The 14,351-nt window shown below is 40.8% G+C and overlaps 1 protein-coding gene across 1 annotated transcript in view; it reads right to left on the bottom strand.

The window, feature by feature from the left end:
- LOC111140633 (syntaxin binding protein 6) overlaps window positions 1-14,351 on the bottom strand; it is a 251,147-nt gene that overhangs the window by 80,294 nt on the left and 156,502 nt on the right. The gene's annotated exons all lie outside the window — the stretch shown is intronic.

Raw genomic sequence — 14,351 nt, forward strand, 5'->3', positions numbered from 1 at the left:
CAGTTTAGTATAAAACTGATCTTTTCTAAACATCTTTGACCTTTGGAGCACCTGGCTGGCTCAGTCAGTAGAGCACATGAATGACTTTTGATCTCTAGGTTGTGAGTTTGAGTCCCATGTTATGGGTAGGTAGAGATTACTTAAAATAAAATGGTTAAAGCAGGGGCGCCTGGGTGGCTCAGTGAGTTAAAGCCTCTGCCTTCGGCTCAGGTCATGATCCTAGGGTCCTGGGATCGAGCCCCACATCAGGCCCTCTGCTCAGCGGGGAGCCTGCTTCCTCTTCTCTCTCTGCCTGCCTCTCTGACTACTTGTGATCTCTGTCTGTCAAATAAATAAATAAAATCTTAAAAAAAAAATAAAAAAAAATTTAAAATGGTTAAAGCAGCAGTAAATAAATAAATAAAATAAAAATTAAAAAAAAATCTTTGACCTTTAAGTATCTTCAGGGTGAGAGGACTCTAAGGAGCACTGAGTTCCATCTATGACATCCATGTCACTTGTGAAAAAAAATTCACTCTCTCTTGCAGACAGAGGCCTATTCACTCATTCCGTGGACAGAAATAAATGAACATTGGGCTCAAGTCCCAGAAAATAAATCCGGTTTTGTTCTATTTACTACCCCCAGGTATTTGAACTTAGTCTTCATGAATTTGCTCTTATTCAGGGTAAATATGCCTAACTTCTTGAACTGGGATGACACATTGCCTTGTCTCCTAACTTAATTGCTCCAATCTCTGACCTCTTCAGCTAAACCAGAATCTCCTATAGGTTAGGACAGTCTTAACATCTTTTGTATATCACTTGCTGAGTCTTTTACTTCTTCCAATAGCTTAAAATTCATCAAAAGGAGGAAGAGTGTTTATTTTTGTTATTTTACTCTAAAATAATCTTCAGTTGGTGCCAATTTTTGACATACAGCACCGAGGTTAAAAACACTTTGCTTTGGAGACAGATTCAGCTCCAAGACCCTGATCTGCCACCTCTTGTCTATACGACTTTGGTTGAGATACTTTACAAAATAAAAATGATAATAGACTATAAATCTGAACTGCTTTAAGATAAATAAGATAATGCATTTAATGACCTTTAGTACAGGGTCTGACATATATTAAGGACTCATTAAGATTGGTTATCATAATACTCATCTCTGGGAAATCTTTGATATCTAGAATTCATCAACCATTCAGATTAAGTATTCTTTTTTTTTTTTTTTTAAAGATTTTATTTATTTGACAGAGAGAGACACAGTGAGAGAAGAAACACAAGCAGGGGGTGTGGGAGAGGGAGAAGCAGGCTTCCCGTTGAGCAGAGAGCCTGATGCAGGGCTCGATCCCAGGATCCTGGGATCACGACCTAAGCTGAAGGCAGACACTTAATGACTGAGCCACCCAGGCGCCCCCAAGAATAGATATTCTTACTATTTTATTTTGGAATCATGGTGGTACTGTCCTGTGGAATGCCAATAATTCAGTTCACCTTTATGATTTGTCATTTAACTTTAACCTTGAAATATGGAGGCTTTGTCTAGCACTTCAAGCAGACTGAACTTACATCTGACTTTCAAAGTAACTCTATCATGACTACATCATTTTATTCCTTTCCACATGCATCTTTGCTAACTCCAAGTTAAAAAAAAAAATTACCAATAAACAACTTGCAAGGACTTGCTTCAGGTCATGCAATTAGTTAGTAGATAAATATGGATTAAAATCCAAGTTCCCTCACAGACCTGTACCCCTGGGGAAAATAATACATGATATGTTAATAAAAACAATTAATAAAAAAAATTCAAGTTCCCCAAGTCTTCGTCAAAAATGTCATGCTCTTTCTTGAATCCAAATAGGTACTGAGCTATACCCTCTGCTCCTTCCCGAAGAGGCAGCCAAACATGTACAGCAAAGACATGAAATCTCTTATGCTGGAGCTACAGAATTTCAACTAGTTTCTGCCCCACCCATGTGATGGTACGTCAGGTCTCAAAGCATGAACGAGAAGAAATACTGGCAGAAATGGGATTTTGCATCCACAAATTTACAAGCTCTTGACAGTCAAGGCCTCAGTGAAAAGCCTATTTAAACTATTAGGTTCCATATGCCCTTTTCTTGACCCTCTGGTGTGTTGTTTCATTACAGTTTCTTTTTTTTTTTTTTTAAGTGTACCTTTTGTTAAAAGGTTAAGTTATGGGACACCTGGGTGGCTTGGTTGGTTAAGTGTCTACCTTGAGCTCAGGTCATGACCCTGGGATCAAGCCCCACATCCGGCTCCGGAGCTCGCTTCTCCCTCTCCTCCCTGCTTGTGCACTCTCTCACTATCTCTGTCTCTGTCTCTCTCTCAAGTAAATAAATAAATAAAATCTTAAAAAAAACAAAAACAGAAACAGTTAACTTATGTATCCACCTGGATTTTTTCCTCAAAATCAGCAAAATGTGGAACCTGTTCATAAATTACTGCTGGAAATTAAGAAACTCCAAACCAAAACCAACCATTACACTTGGAACACCTCACCACTATTAATTTTTGCCTTCCATTGTTCAATTTTAAACTCTCTTTTCATAGCTTAAATGAAAAGGATTATGCTTTAAGAGGAATTCACTCTCCTCTTCTGAATTTAGCCCTCCTCCCTAGAACCTATATTTGGATTCAACAGTCAGTGGTCTGAAACATTAATGGGCTTTCCATTGAGCCATTACCCCTTTTCTCTTTCTGTTTTGCAAACAGGGCTTATTAAATCTTTGCTGAAGGCACCAGGAATGAAGAACAGTGAGAGTGTGCCGATGTGAAAGGTTTCACTGAACTCAAGCAAATCATTTCTGATTTGCCACAACTCTTCAGCAGTAAATGCCAAAAAAGCATGCTGTTTGGATGGCAAATATAAATTCCCATCACATAAAACATAATAAAAGAAAACCAAGCCCACTCCTCTCCCTACACTCAGGGTTTAAGGCAGAGATGCTGACTGCAGATTCTTTCCATTAAGTATATTCACATCCTTGTGAAGAACAAATGTTGGTGGTAGTGTGGCTTGAAGCAAGGCCTACCAGCAACAAAGGAAAGAAACTGGTGTATGTTTTAGGACACAGAGCATTTTTTTTCTTTTAGCAATTCTCTATTCTATTGTAAGCTTAGATACACACACACACTTAAGTTTATTAACACACTGTTTAAAGACACAATACACAACTAAGTTTAATACCAAGCAAGCGAAGATATGGAAAGCAAAATAAATATCTTTTTATTCCTCATGAGTCACAGAAAGGTTAACCAACTTCCAGACCAAAACCATGGGTCTGCACACACACTTTTACATATAATTTCTCTTTAGCCTGACTGAAATGACAGCAGGGGGATTTTGTTTTAAAAGCATAAACCCGGGGGCACCTGGATGGCTCAGATGGTTAAGCATCTGCCTTTGGCTCAGGTCATGATCCTGGAGACCTGGGATCAAGCCTCACATCGGGCTTCCTGCTCAGTGGGGAGTCTGCTTCTCCCTCTCTGTCTGCCTTTCCCCCTGCTTGTGCTCTCTGTCTCTGTATCTTTGTTAAATGAATAAATATTAAAAAATCTATAAAAGAATAAAACAGAATAAAAGCATAAACCCATAGGTTTAAGGGGAGTGGGAGGGAATATACACCAACACAACTTTGCTAGTTAGAGAGCAAGTGGATAGGTGGTTAGTGACCCAAGCAGGCCCAAGAAAGCTGAAACCTAAGGCAGCAGTAGGGAAAAAGCAGCCCAATTTACAGTACAGATTCTTCTCAAAGCTAAGGATTTCAAGGGATCAGATACCTTTGAAATTAGGGGTGAAGACAGAGTTAAAATAGAAGGAATGGTGAAAGACTAGGCAGCATTTAGAGGCCCTATCCCCTTCTCTCCTCTTACAGACTGATGCCTGACTTTTCCCAACATTCTTTGTACCAGACAGTTTAGGGTGAGGGAAATGTAGAAAAATAGTTGCTATTTCTTTTTTCTTCAAAGAGAACATTCACAGGGCACCTGGGTGGTGCAGGTGGTTAAATATCTGGCTCTTGGTTTCAGCTCAGGTCATGATCTCAGGGTCCAGGAATTGAACCCTGAATCTGGCTCCTCATTCAAAACCAGTCTTGAGACTTTCTCTCCCTCTCCCTCTGCCCCTTCTGCTTGGTGCGCTCTCTCTCTCTCTCAAATAAATAAATAAATCTTAAAAGGAAACAAAAAAGGAGAACATTTATATACTTATGCTAGGACCCTCATTCCTCTTTTCATACTTAGCATCCAGGACCCTGGCAGTCAGCCCATATTTTATAGGCAGAAGACCAGAAAATCCTTCTTTGGGGAATTGCACCTAGATAAGAAAGCAGTAAAGATGCTCATATCAGGGGTTCTCCCAACAAAACAGCACAGAGAGACAACCCTACAGGGAAGCCCACATGTAGTAATGTGCAACCACATGCTCAGGGCTTCTCATTGGCTTTTAAGGCCTGACTCTTAAATATGAGCAGACAACCAAGGATCATTGAGTCAAATCTTTAGTAAGCAAATTAGGGACCCAAACAGACAGTCAGAAGCAATTTGAAGAAAACAGAGACTATGCAGGAAGAAGAAAACTTAAAACAAAGACAAAACTATCATTAATACTCTCAGAAAGGCCAAAGAAGATGATCTTTTGATAAAACAAGAACAGGATAGGGGCGCCTGGGTGGCTCAGTGGGTTAAGCCGCTGCCTTCGGCTCGGGTCGTGGTCTCAGGGTCCTGGGATCGAGTCCCGCATCGGGCTCTCTGCTCAGCAGGGAGCCTGCTTCCCTCCCTCTCTCTCTGCCTGCCTCTCTGTCTACTTGTGATCTCTCTCTGTCAAAGAAATAAAATCTTTAAAAAAAAAAAAAAAAAAAAAAACAAGAACAGGATACTATAAAGATAGGAACATTCATAGAAGAGAAAAAAGTGTGTGTGGATAGTGTGTGTTTGTGTATGAATTAAAAAAACTCAGTTATTCAATCGTAGAGTTAAAAGCTAAAGTTAAGGAAATCCATTCCCTTCCCCTGCAAGTAAAACTGGAAGACAAGAAAGAAGTAAAAAGAAATTAGAGAAATAAATTCAGGAGTGTCATACTGATCTGGGTCCTTTGCAGAGAATAGAATCCATGTAGTTAAAGCAGAAATTATTTCTTACAATATACTGAATGACATCATCACTGGAGTGCTAAAGACACAGATTTGGAGTTGAGCTTTGGGTACAATTCCTAAACCAAACCAGAGATGTAAGCCACCGAGAGAGCTATTACCACCTGTAAGATAAGGAGACCTCCTCCCAAAGTGGCAAACTGCTACGTAGAGCTGCCAAATCCAGAAGCATGTTTATTGCTGCTCAGATCAGGGAGTCATAGCTATTGCTGTTGGCTCCAAAACCAGGCTGTGCCTGTCATAATCCACATGGAAGAAATGGATGGCAAGTATCCTTGCTTCTTGCTCTGCTCCTCACAGAGTTAGTGACCAAACACTGGAATGCCTATTAATGTTGTCCCAGGGTAAAAAGCTTCCATGCCCATGCTAGCCAACAGGATGGGAAGAAGTACGCTTGAATCTAAATCTCATTCAGAACACTACCTGTAAGAGTTGGGAAAATATAGCATTTAGCCTTCCAGCTCTGCAGTATCCAAAGGTGAACTAGAAGGAAGTTGGAATGGATGTGAGATAATGCACCATATCTATCACAATGTTCTCAACATCTGAATAACAAAATCTCAGAAAGAGATATAGACAGACAGACAGAGACAGAGAGACATGGTGCTGGGTGAAAGGGGGTCATGCAAGAAATAATTCAAGAAAATTGGAAGAAATGAATTTCAACCCTGAAGGGGCCTACTGAGACCAAGTACAACGGATGAAAAGAGGCCACACCTAGATATATTCCTGTAAAACTTCAAAACAATGAGGGTTAAAAGAACATCTTACAAGCTTCTTGAAAGGCAGAAAATAAACATCATCACTAGAAAATATCAGATATTTGAATGCTTTAGGGCTTTTTAATAGCAATAGTGGAAGCTAGAATGCAATAGAACTCTACCTTCAGAATTTCAAAGGAAAATCATCCCAAATTAGAATTTTATACCCAGCCAAGCTATCAATCAAGTAACAGGGTAGAATGACAACACTTGTAGGCAGGCAAGTTGCTTATGCCTAGTGTACTCTTGTCATACCACGCTCTAATTTGAACCTCATCCTGGGACCTCTCTTTACCTCTCTCCTGTGTTGAAACCTTCTTTCTGTATCTCATGTTTTCATCTTGCTCAATGAGTTTCCCTGTTCTACTGCAGTTTCCTTAGGGCACTCGTAATAGAGCCCACAATACCTTCTGTACACAGACACCTTTGGGCAGTGTGTTATTTAGGGGTCTGTGTAAGGCCAAAAAACAAGTCCAGAGAAGAGACTGCTTCCAAAAAAATATGCCCTATTTTTAAAAAGGATAGGACAATCAGTTGGGAGTTTGATTCCATCTCTCACAGTGCTATTGTCTCTGAAGGATAAATGGGGTCTAATTATACCTCAAATACCGTTTCTTTCCTGTTACATTTAGTCTGTGTGTCAGAAGACAAAGAAAATGTTGAGGTTAGTAAAAGATCACAACCTAATTTTACAGTGAAACTTCACCATTCATTCATTTTCCCCCCTCTCCCTGCCACTCCAATACCTGTCAATAAAGGATATTGTCAGGAGTGAGAGCTTTGGAAATTTACTTAGAATCTTTTTGAATACTGTAATCTGTATCATTTATCTAAATAGAAGAAAAATGATATTCTTTTCACCTATCACTGGTCTTAGACTTGAGGGCACCCATACCTCCTTGATAATTAAGGAAAAGTTGTCTCAAAAAATATTTAGGAATGGGGCACCAGGATAGCTCAGTGGGTTGGGGCCTCTGCCTTCGGCTCAGGTCATGATCTCAGGGTCCTGGGATCAAGCCCTGTGTCAGGCTCTCTGATCAGCAGGGAGCCTGCTTCCTCCTCTCTCTCTCTCTGCCTGCCTCTCTGCCTACTTGTGATCTCTGTCAAGTAGATGAACAGTGTCTTAAAAAAAAACTTTGATTTGTTCAATATATATATACATAAAATCTTCATACCACATTGAAAGATAACTCTCATGGAACAATGTTCCTTCTATTCTGACATTTCCATCATCAAACTTCTAATGTCTTAAATATGCAATGCTATTTCCATCTCATAATCTTTGAGTATGAATTTTCTTCCTTCTAGTATGGTCTTCTTGTCCCTTTACTTCTTTATTAACCGATTGATCCTTCTGAGGACAGCTTAAAAGTCACATGCCTTTGCACGACTCCCTAGCCAGATCAGGATCCCTTTATAAATGCTCATGACTCTTAGTACTTTTCTTTCCGGGTACCTACATTGGTGTGTAATTATGTATTTCTGAAGCTATTTGACTGTATGCCCCTCTTCTCCATACATAGGTCTTTATGCTCACCCACATATTTGCAATGTCTAACATAATGCAGCCAATGAATACTTTCATACATAAATGAGTTAATAAAAAGTAGGAAAGAGGTGTGGATAGAAAGGGAAGGAAAGCAAGAAGTGATGGAGGGAGGGAAGATGGGAGGACGGAAGGGAGGGGAAGGAAAGGAAAGTTCTAGGTACAGATCTTGAGTTTAGATAGTAGTATTTATTTTTAAATTTAACTTTCATTACTTATTTGTCTGTCTGCTCATCCATCCATCCATCTCTTTTGCTTTGAAAATTTCAGACGTTGCTGGAGGACTTGGAAAATGAGCCAGATGTGTCTATAGCCTTCTAACAGGAAAATAATTCTCAAAGGGAAGAAAACATGGAGTTGTATCCACAGAAGGCAATCTTGATTCTGGGCCAACCACACCCTTTGGACTGAGAGTGTCTCTTTCCAGAAGAGTTATGCAAAGGGCAGGGCCCCTACCTCTCTAGGTTGTCTTCTGTGAGCATCTGAAGCAGACCACCTGAGCGGGGGTCTGCCCCTGGTACTTGTGCCCAGGTGTCACACTGACAGCACTCATGTCACAATCCTCTGGGCGATGCGGCTCCCACACTGGCTCCATCTGGCCCACAGGCTGCAGGGCTGCTGAGCCATGACAAGCCACTGGGGAGAATATCAAATGTGAGGTGCGCCGCTGCCAAGATGTCATGAAACGGGCTTGGAGAGAACCAGGAGAGAGCTGAGTGGACCCTGCATGTTCTCAACTATCAATTACTGTAAATGGAAGTCCCACATTCCCAGACAGGGAGCAGAATGAGCCTCATTTTCCACACTCTGCTGCTCTGAAGAGCTCTTTGGGGAACATTCAGCAAAGAGAGCCCAAGAATGGCACTTTCAGTAGCCGAGCTGCAAGGGGGCATTGTGTGCTTAGCTCTCCCAGGTTAAGGCACAGTGCAGCATGCCCACTCAGATGTCTAGACTTTGTCCTCAGTTTATTAACAGAGGACAAAAAAATCCTGGCCTTTGATGTGATTAAATACAGTTATAACAACAGAAAAACAATAGCTAAAACACAGAGAGCTTATTATGTACCAAGTCTTGTTCTGAGTGTTTGTATATATTCATATTTAATCTTCATTGCAAATCTAAAGAATTTACCATTCTTAAATCCATTTTATGGATTGAGAAACAAAGGTGTGCAGAGTTAAGGAATGTGCCCATGGTGACACAGCTAGTAGGTGGCAGAAGTGAGATTAGAACCTAGCCATCGGGCCGTCAGAATCTGCGTTCTGACCTGCCAGCTGCCTGGCTAGATTGGGAACCCCAAGCATTTAGAGTGTCAGGTAATAATACACACACACAAACACACACACATACACACACACACATATATATTAATAACAATAACAACAATAAAACCCTGACTGTGAGAAATGTAGGGTATTAAAGAGGGATCTATGTTTTCCAATTATGACCAAAATTTTGTGGGGATTAATCTCAAGAATGAGTGGTACGAGAGATACTTGATATCATGTACTTCATTTTCCTGTGTTCAAATGGGAATAAAATATACTCCCCCCTTCCGCTAACATTTTCCAGAAATTACAGAGCTAGAAAATAGACTTCCTTGGTAACATTCAAGTTTAAGATCGCAAATCTCAAAACATTTCGGAAACAGCTAGCTTTCAATAAAATCTGAGTTTGAACTTTAGTCCAGTCATTTCTCTTTTGGACAAGTGGCATTCTACAAAAAGACCATAAAATATAAAATAATGATAAGATATAAATAGGAATAAAAAAATCACAGCCAAGTGTCATAAAAATATGCATACAGCATTAAAACAAAGAAAAGGAAAAAAAACCCGCATGCTATGTTAGGCTCTCTGGTAAAGGAGCATGGGACCAGATGAAGTCACATTAGAGAATTTAGTCTCTGTTTTAGAAATCAAGCAGGAATATTATAATTAGGTTTGCATTTGAGAAATAAAAACATCCTGGTGGAGTTGAGTATTTTCCAAATGGAAAAGGACAGAAAAGACACAGATCAATTTGGGAAAGTATGTCAGTGTTCTGTAAGAGAAGATGCAGGTCTAAAACAAACCAGTGTGCTTCGGTAACTGATTTAAATTTCAAAGGTAAGAAATTGGAAGGCCAAGTCCAATTCTAAAGTTTCAGGCTCAGGGAAAAGGTTAGAAGGTGATGTAGTTAGTCATTCAAGACAAGAAGGCCGGGAGGTGCAGTGTGGCGCCTGGATTCAGGTCAGGTGGGACTACGTAACAGGTAGCTGGGCAGGGTAGAGTGGGCAGAAGACCAGGGGAAGTCTAGCTCCCTGGAGGAGAACCAGGACAGGCACGTCTCCCAGGAACAGGGACGTTAATGCTGCTTAGAAGGGCTCTATACGGATCCCAGGTCCCCAAAGCTGCAGAAGGCACTGCGCTCTCTTCTGACTATATTCAGAATCTGAGAGTTGGCTTTGCTCATATGCTCATTTTGCTTTTCGGGGAACTTACATGGCACAACTCTGCTCCTGCCCAGTGACTCTTCCCCATAGGCAAGTGGGGCAGGGACACGCGCCCCTCTTTACCTGGACTCAGAAACTCTTGTGTTGCCCACAGCGTGGCAGTTACCAAGCAGATGAAAAGCTGAGTGGCTTCCTGTTTGTATAAGTTCTTTGAAACATTAAAGTTTTCTATTCTAATTCTTTTTATTTCTTCTTCTTTTTTTTCCTTTAATGGTCAGGAAAAATTCCCCAGCTTCTTCTATCTCCTATCCCAGTGGCTTTATGGTATTTGCCTTGAGCCTATCTGGCTGTTTTCCTCTACCTCTGGTGAATTAGTTCTGACTTCTGAAATAAGATTCTAAGTAAATAACACCGGGTCAACATCTATTCACATTTCAATCACCAATGATGGACGTGTTAAGCATTTAAATGTTTCCAGCAGACGTTTCCTCACTGAAACCAGTCTAGGTTACAGTTGGCCAAACTGATGGGTTATTTCAGCATCAACAGTGAAGGAGCACAGTACAGAATATAAGAGTCTAGGTTCTTTCATTTTGAAAAGGATCACTTGACTGACTATAGCTAGGAAACAAATTCAAAGTCACAGAAATGCCCACCTTAGGCTATTTATCCCTTTCTATTTGCTCCTCTACAGAAGAGCACTTTGACTCAGGACTGATGGAGGGATGTGGGTGGGGGGAGATGAAGTGATTTAAATGTAATGTGCTTGCATTCCATCTCAAGTGTCGCTGGTCTGCTTAGACTTGAAACCACAGGCTTTAGTTTACTGGAATGCATGCCCCGTGAAAGGAAGAAGGTTCTAGGAGTGGTACTTAATTTCTCCTAAGAGCTATGGTAGCATCAGCCACTCCCCAGCTGTGTCCTTGTGTTGAGCAAGCTGCCCATATGCCAAGTGATGCCTTGAAGAGGTCCAGATATACACAGAAATACACCCACTCACACACAACATGATCAAAGATACAATTTAAAAAAATTCTCTTAAATACCTAAGAGGTAAAAGCAGTTACGATTTTTTTTTTTAAGATTTTATTTATTTATTTGAGATAGAGCAAGCAAGAGAGACAATGAGCGGCGGGGAGGAGCTGGCACGAAGCCCTACTTGGGACTCCATCCCATGCCCCTGGGATCACACCTGAAAGGAAGGTGGATGGACGGATGGATGCCAAACTAACTGAGCCCATCCAGGTGCCCCAAAGCAGTTTCCATGTAATGTAAATGAGGATAATGAGAACTTCAAAAGTAGCAATTACTGGAGCATGAGCACTGGAGACAGTAAGCTGACTGCCAGCGCCACCTCTCCTAAGCTGTGTTACTGCAGACACAATGCCTAACCTCTCTGGGCATTTGAGTCCTCAGTTGCAAAGAAAGCAGTAAGTACACTTCCTCTTTGGGATGTCTTGAGGATGAAATGAAATAATTTAAGTGAAGTGAAGTGAAGTGATTAACGTGGTCCCTAGCACAAAGCTCCCTAAACATCAGCTACATTAATTATTATGTCCATCAACATCACTCTTACTAGAAACTAAAAGAGTGTGGGATATTTTTGGCAGGGCTGAAGTATGGGCTACAGCCACGCTCTCTCCACCCTCAAATTTCAATGCAGGAGAGGCAGCACCACTTCTGAAACGAAGGTCTTGGGCAGAGATGCCACACAAGGATTCTTCAGTCCATGACATCTACTACCCAGCATTCTCAAGATGTTCACCAACCTGTCAGGCTGCTGGCACCTGGCTAATTCTGCACTGGCCATGGCTGCTCCCCACATGTCAACATTACTAGGCACATAACGGACTCAAGTTTAGCTCTACCAAGAAACCTCCTACGAATATGGTACTGGAGACAATCCTGGAATCACTATTATCTGTTATGGATTTAATTTCTAACAGAATCATACAAAGGAGAAGAAATAAGACAAGAAAAACAAAGGTGGCCCATGAATGTGTGGATTGTTGTTGAGGCCACAATTCAGTTTTAGGTTTAAATTCTGGAGCCCTGAGGTGGCTTTTTAAAAAAAATTTTAAATTTTTTAATTTTTTAATTTCAAGAAGAGAATCTGCTGTCCAGGAAATAAAACAGAAGAGTTTAAAGAGACTTGTTGATATGCAGATACCTGGGTCCCACTCGGACCCACTAAAAAAGAATCTCCTAGGATGGAGGAAAGACCCAGAAAACTATTCTAATGAGCAGCAGCATTTCATGGATACGATGGTTCAAGCACCACTACTCTTGCGGCTCATAATTTAGTAGAGGATATGTATATACAAGCTCTTCTAAGATGAAACAGTCTCTACAGGTGCCATCATAAAGACATGGAATACAGCAGCTGAAAAATGAGTCAATCCACACAGGCAAATCTAAGAGAAGCTCCCGAGTGGCAATCTGGAAGGTAGTTGGGATTACGAGCACAAAAAAAGCTGGGCTAGGAACCAGGAACAGCAGGACTTGAGAGTTACTGGTAGAGGGAACTGGCTAAACAAAACACCAGGAGAGTAAGCAAGACTGAAATACGTTGGAGCAGATAAATATGGCTTACGTTCAAGAGAGTGGGCTTGTAGGGAGGGAGTTAGGATTTTAGGTAAAGGAAGACCAGACTGTACAGCTGGATGAGATACAGGACAAAAGACCTTTAATGCCATTTGGAGTCTAGGTGCTAGTATTTCTTTGCCATGAGTTGCTATAGAAGGGTTGTTGCAAGAGGGGTCCAGAATTATATCTAGGCTTTGACAGGATAAGTCTCTGGAAATGGTTACTCAGGCCCACAATTCCTTATATGCTTTCCCAAATCCAAAAAGCTACAGAAACAATCCCCCACCCCCACCTTTTTTTGCATCTCATTTGGTGGCACAATCTGCCATGAAATGTAGTGGGATTAATTATAGTCATGATTTGTCCAATTTATCATGAATCTTCATGTATTCTGTTGCAAAAATGTTGTGTTTGATTAGAGGTGCTGCCTCGAGCCCCACTTGGGGATGTTACAGAATTTAGTTCATGTCCTAAATAACATTTGTGAACTCAGAAAAATTCTGAATTCTAAAACACATCCGGGACTAAGGTTTTGATCAGGAACAGTGGACCTTAACAAGCAATGGGAGACACTTTATAGCCTAAATGCTTTAAGAGACCAAGGAAACCTTTTAAGAGATGACACAGAAGGATGGGTAATCAGAGCGATCTTGCCTAGTGGCCAATTTTCTAGGACCACTTCATTGCTGTGGAGGTTTGTCCAAAAGGGAAGGTGCCTTTGGACTGTGTAAGTGGTTTGGCTCTTATAATTCCTCTTCATTGTTATTATTGGTCCTGCATCCCTATATCCCCAGGCGTAAATAAGCAAAACCTATGGTGTTGCAAATTGAAAAATATACGGTGGACTGATGTAGACATGCCTGTTTCATCTTTGCACAGCTGTCTGTGCGTGTATGGGTCTCTGGACACCAGGTCCTTCAAACTGCAGAGCTTCTCAGAAATCATTTGGTTCAACTCATTCATTCTGCAGATGAGGAATCCGAGGGCAAAGGAGGGCAGTCTTTGTTAGAGAGCTCACATCGGAGGCTTGCACAGTCAACATTTACTGAGCACCCCCAAGTTCCCACCTCGGACTGTACAATCACTTACAGAACAAGGAGTTCATGTATGGTGACTAGAGGCTGACTCGTACAGGGAGCATTAACAAACACTGCTGGAGAGTGGATTTCACAAGCATAACTGCACTGCAGAGAATTACACTGAAGCCCACTAGAACAGCATGCTTTTCTAACCAAGTACTGACATGGCAAGAGATTTAGGTTTGAGTTCAGGCTATACCAATGATTCATATGAAGAAAAACTAAGGAAATAATAAAAATAAAATAAAATAATAAAAAGGTTGTTTTTCCTTTAAAGGGTTGTAAGTTTATATAAAGGCCTTAAGTTATATAGATATAAGCCTATGCATATGTGATCCCTTAGAAAAACCTGAGGAACACAGAACTGCCTACCATCCTCTCCACAGTGGAGAACTTTAAGCTTAGAAACCACAGAAGAAATGACAGTGGAAAAGATCTACAGATTTAACTGTACACTCTCATTTATTTTTGCATGATTTAAAAGATCATAACCAAAATAAGAGGCAAAGACATAAGGGGAAATATTCTTAGCAAATATTTCACATACAGGCCGTGTTCTGTTCTCTAGAAAGAACTCACACAAAGTAGTGAGAAAAACACCCAAACTCTTAAATAATCAGGTTAAGGACACAAAACAACATTTGCCAAAAGAAGAAATACCATTAGTAAGCAAATCCATGGCAAAATGTTTAGGCACCGCACAGTGCAAAATGAACAGAAACATCAGCAGTACCAGAGGTTGCCTATAAGTTGGCACAGATTAGAAAAATGACAACGATCGAAGCTGGT

The sequence above is a fragment of the Enhydra lutris genome, unplaced genomic scaffold (genome assembly GCF_002288905.1).
Source record: "Enhydra lutris kenyoni isolate GAN:26980312 unplaced genomic scaffold, ASM228890v2 scaffoldscaffold4, whole genome shotgun sequence".
Lineage (NCBI taxonomy): Eukaryota > Metazoa > Chordata > Mammalia > Carnivora > Mustelidae > Enhydra > Enhydra lutris.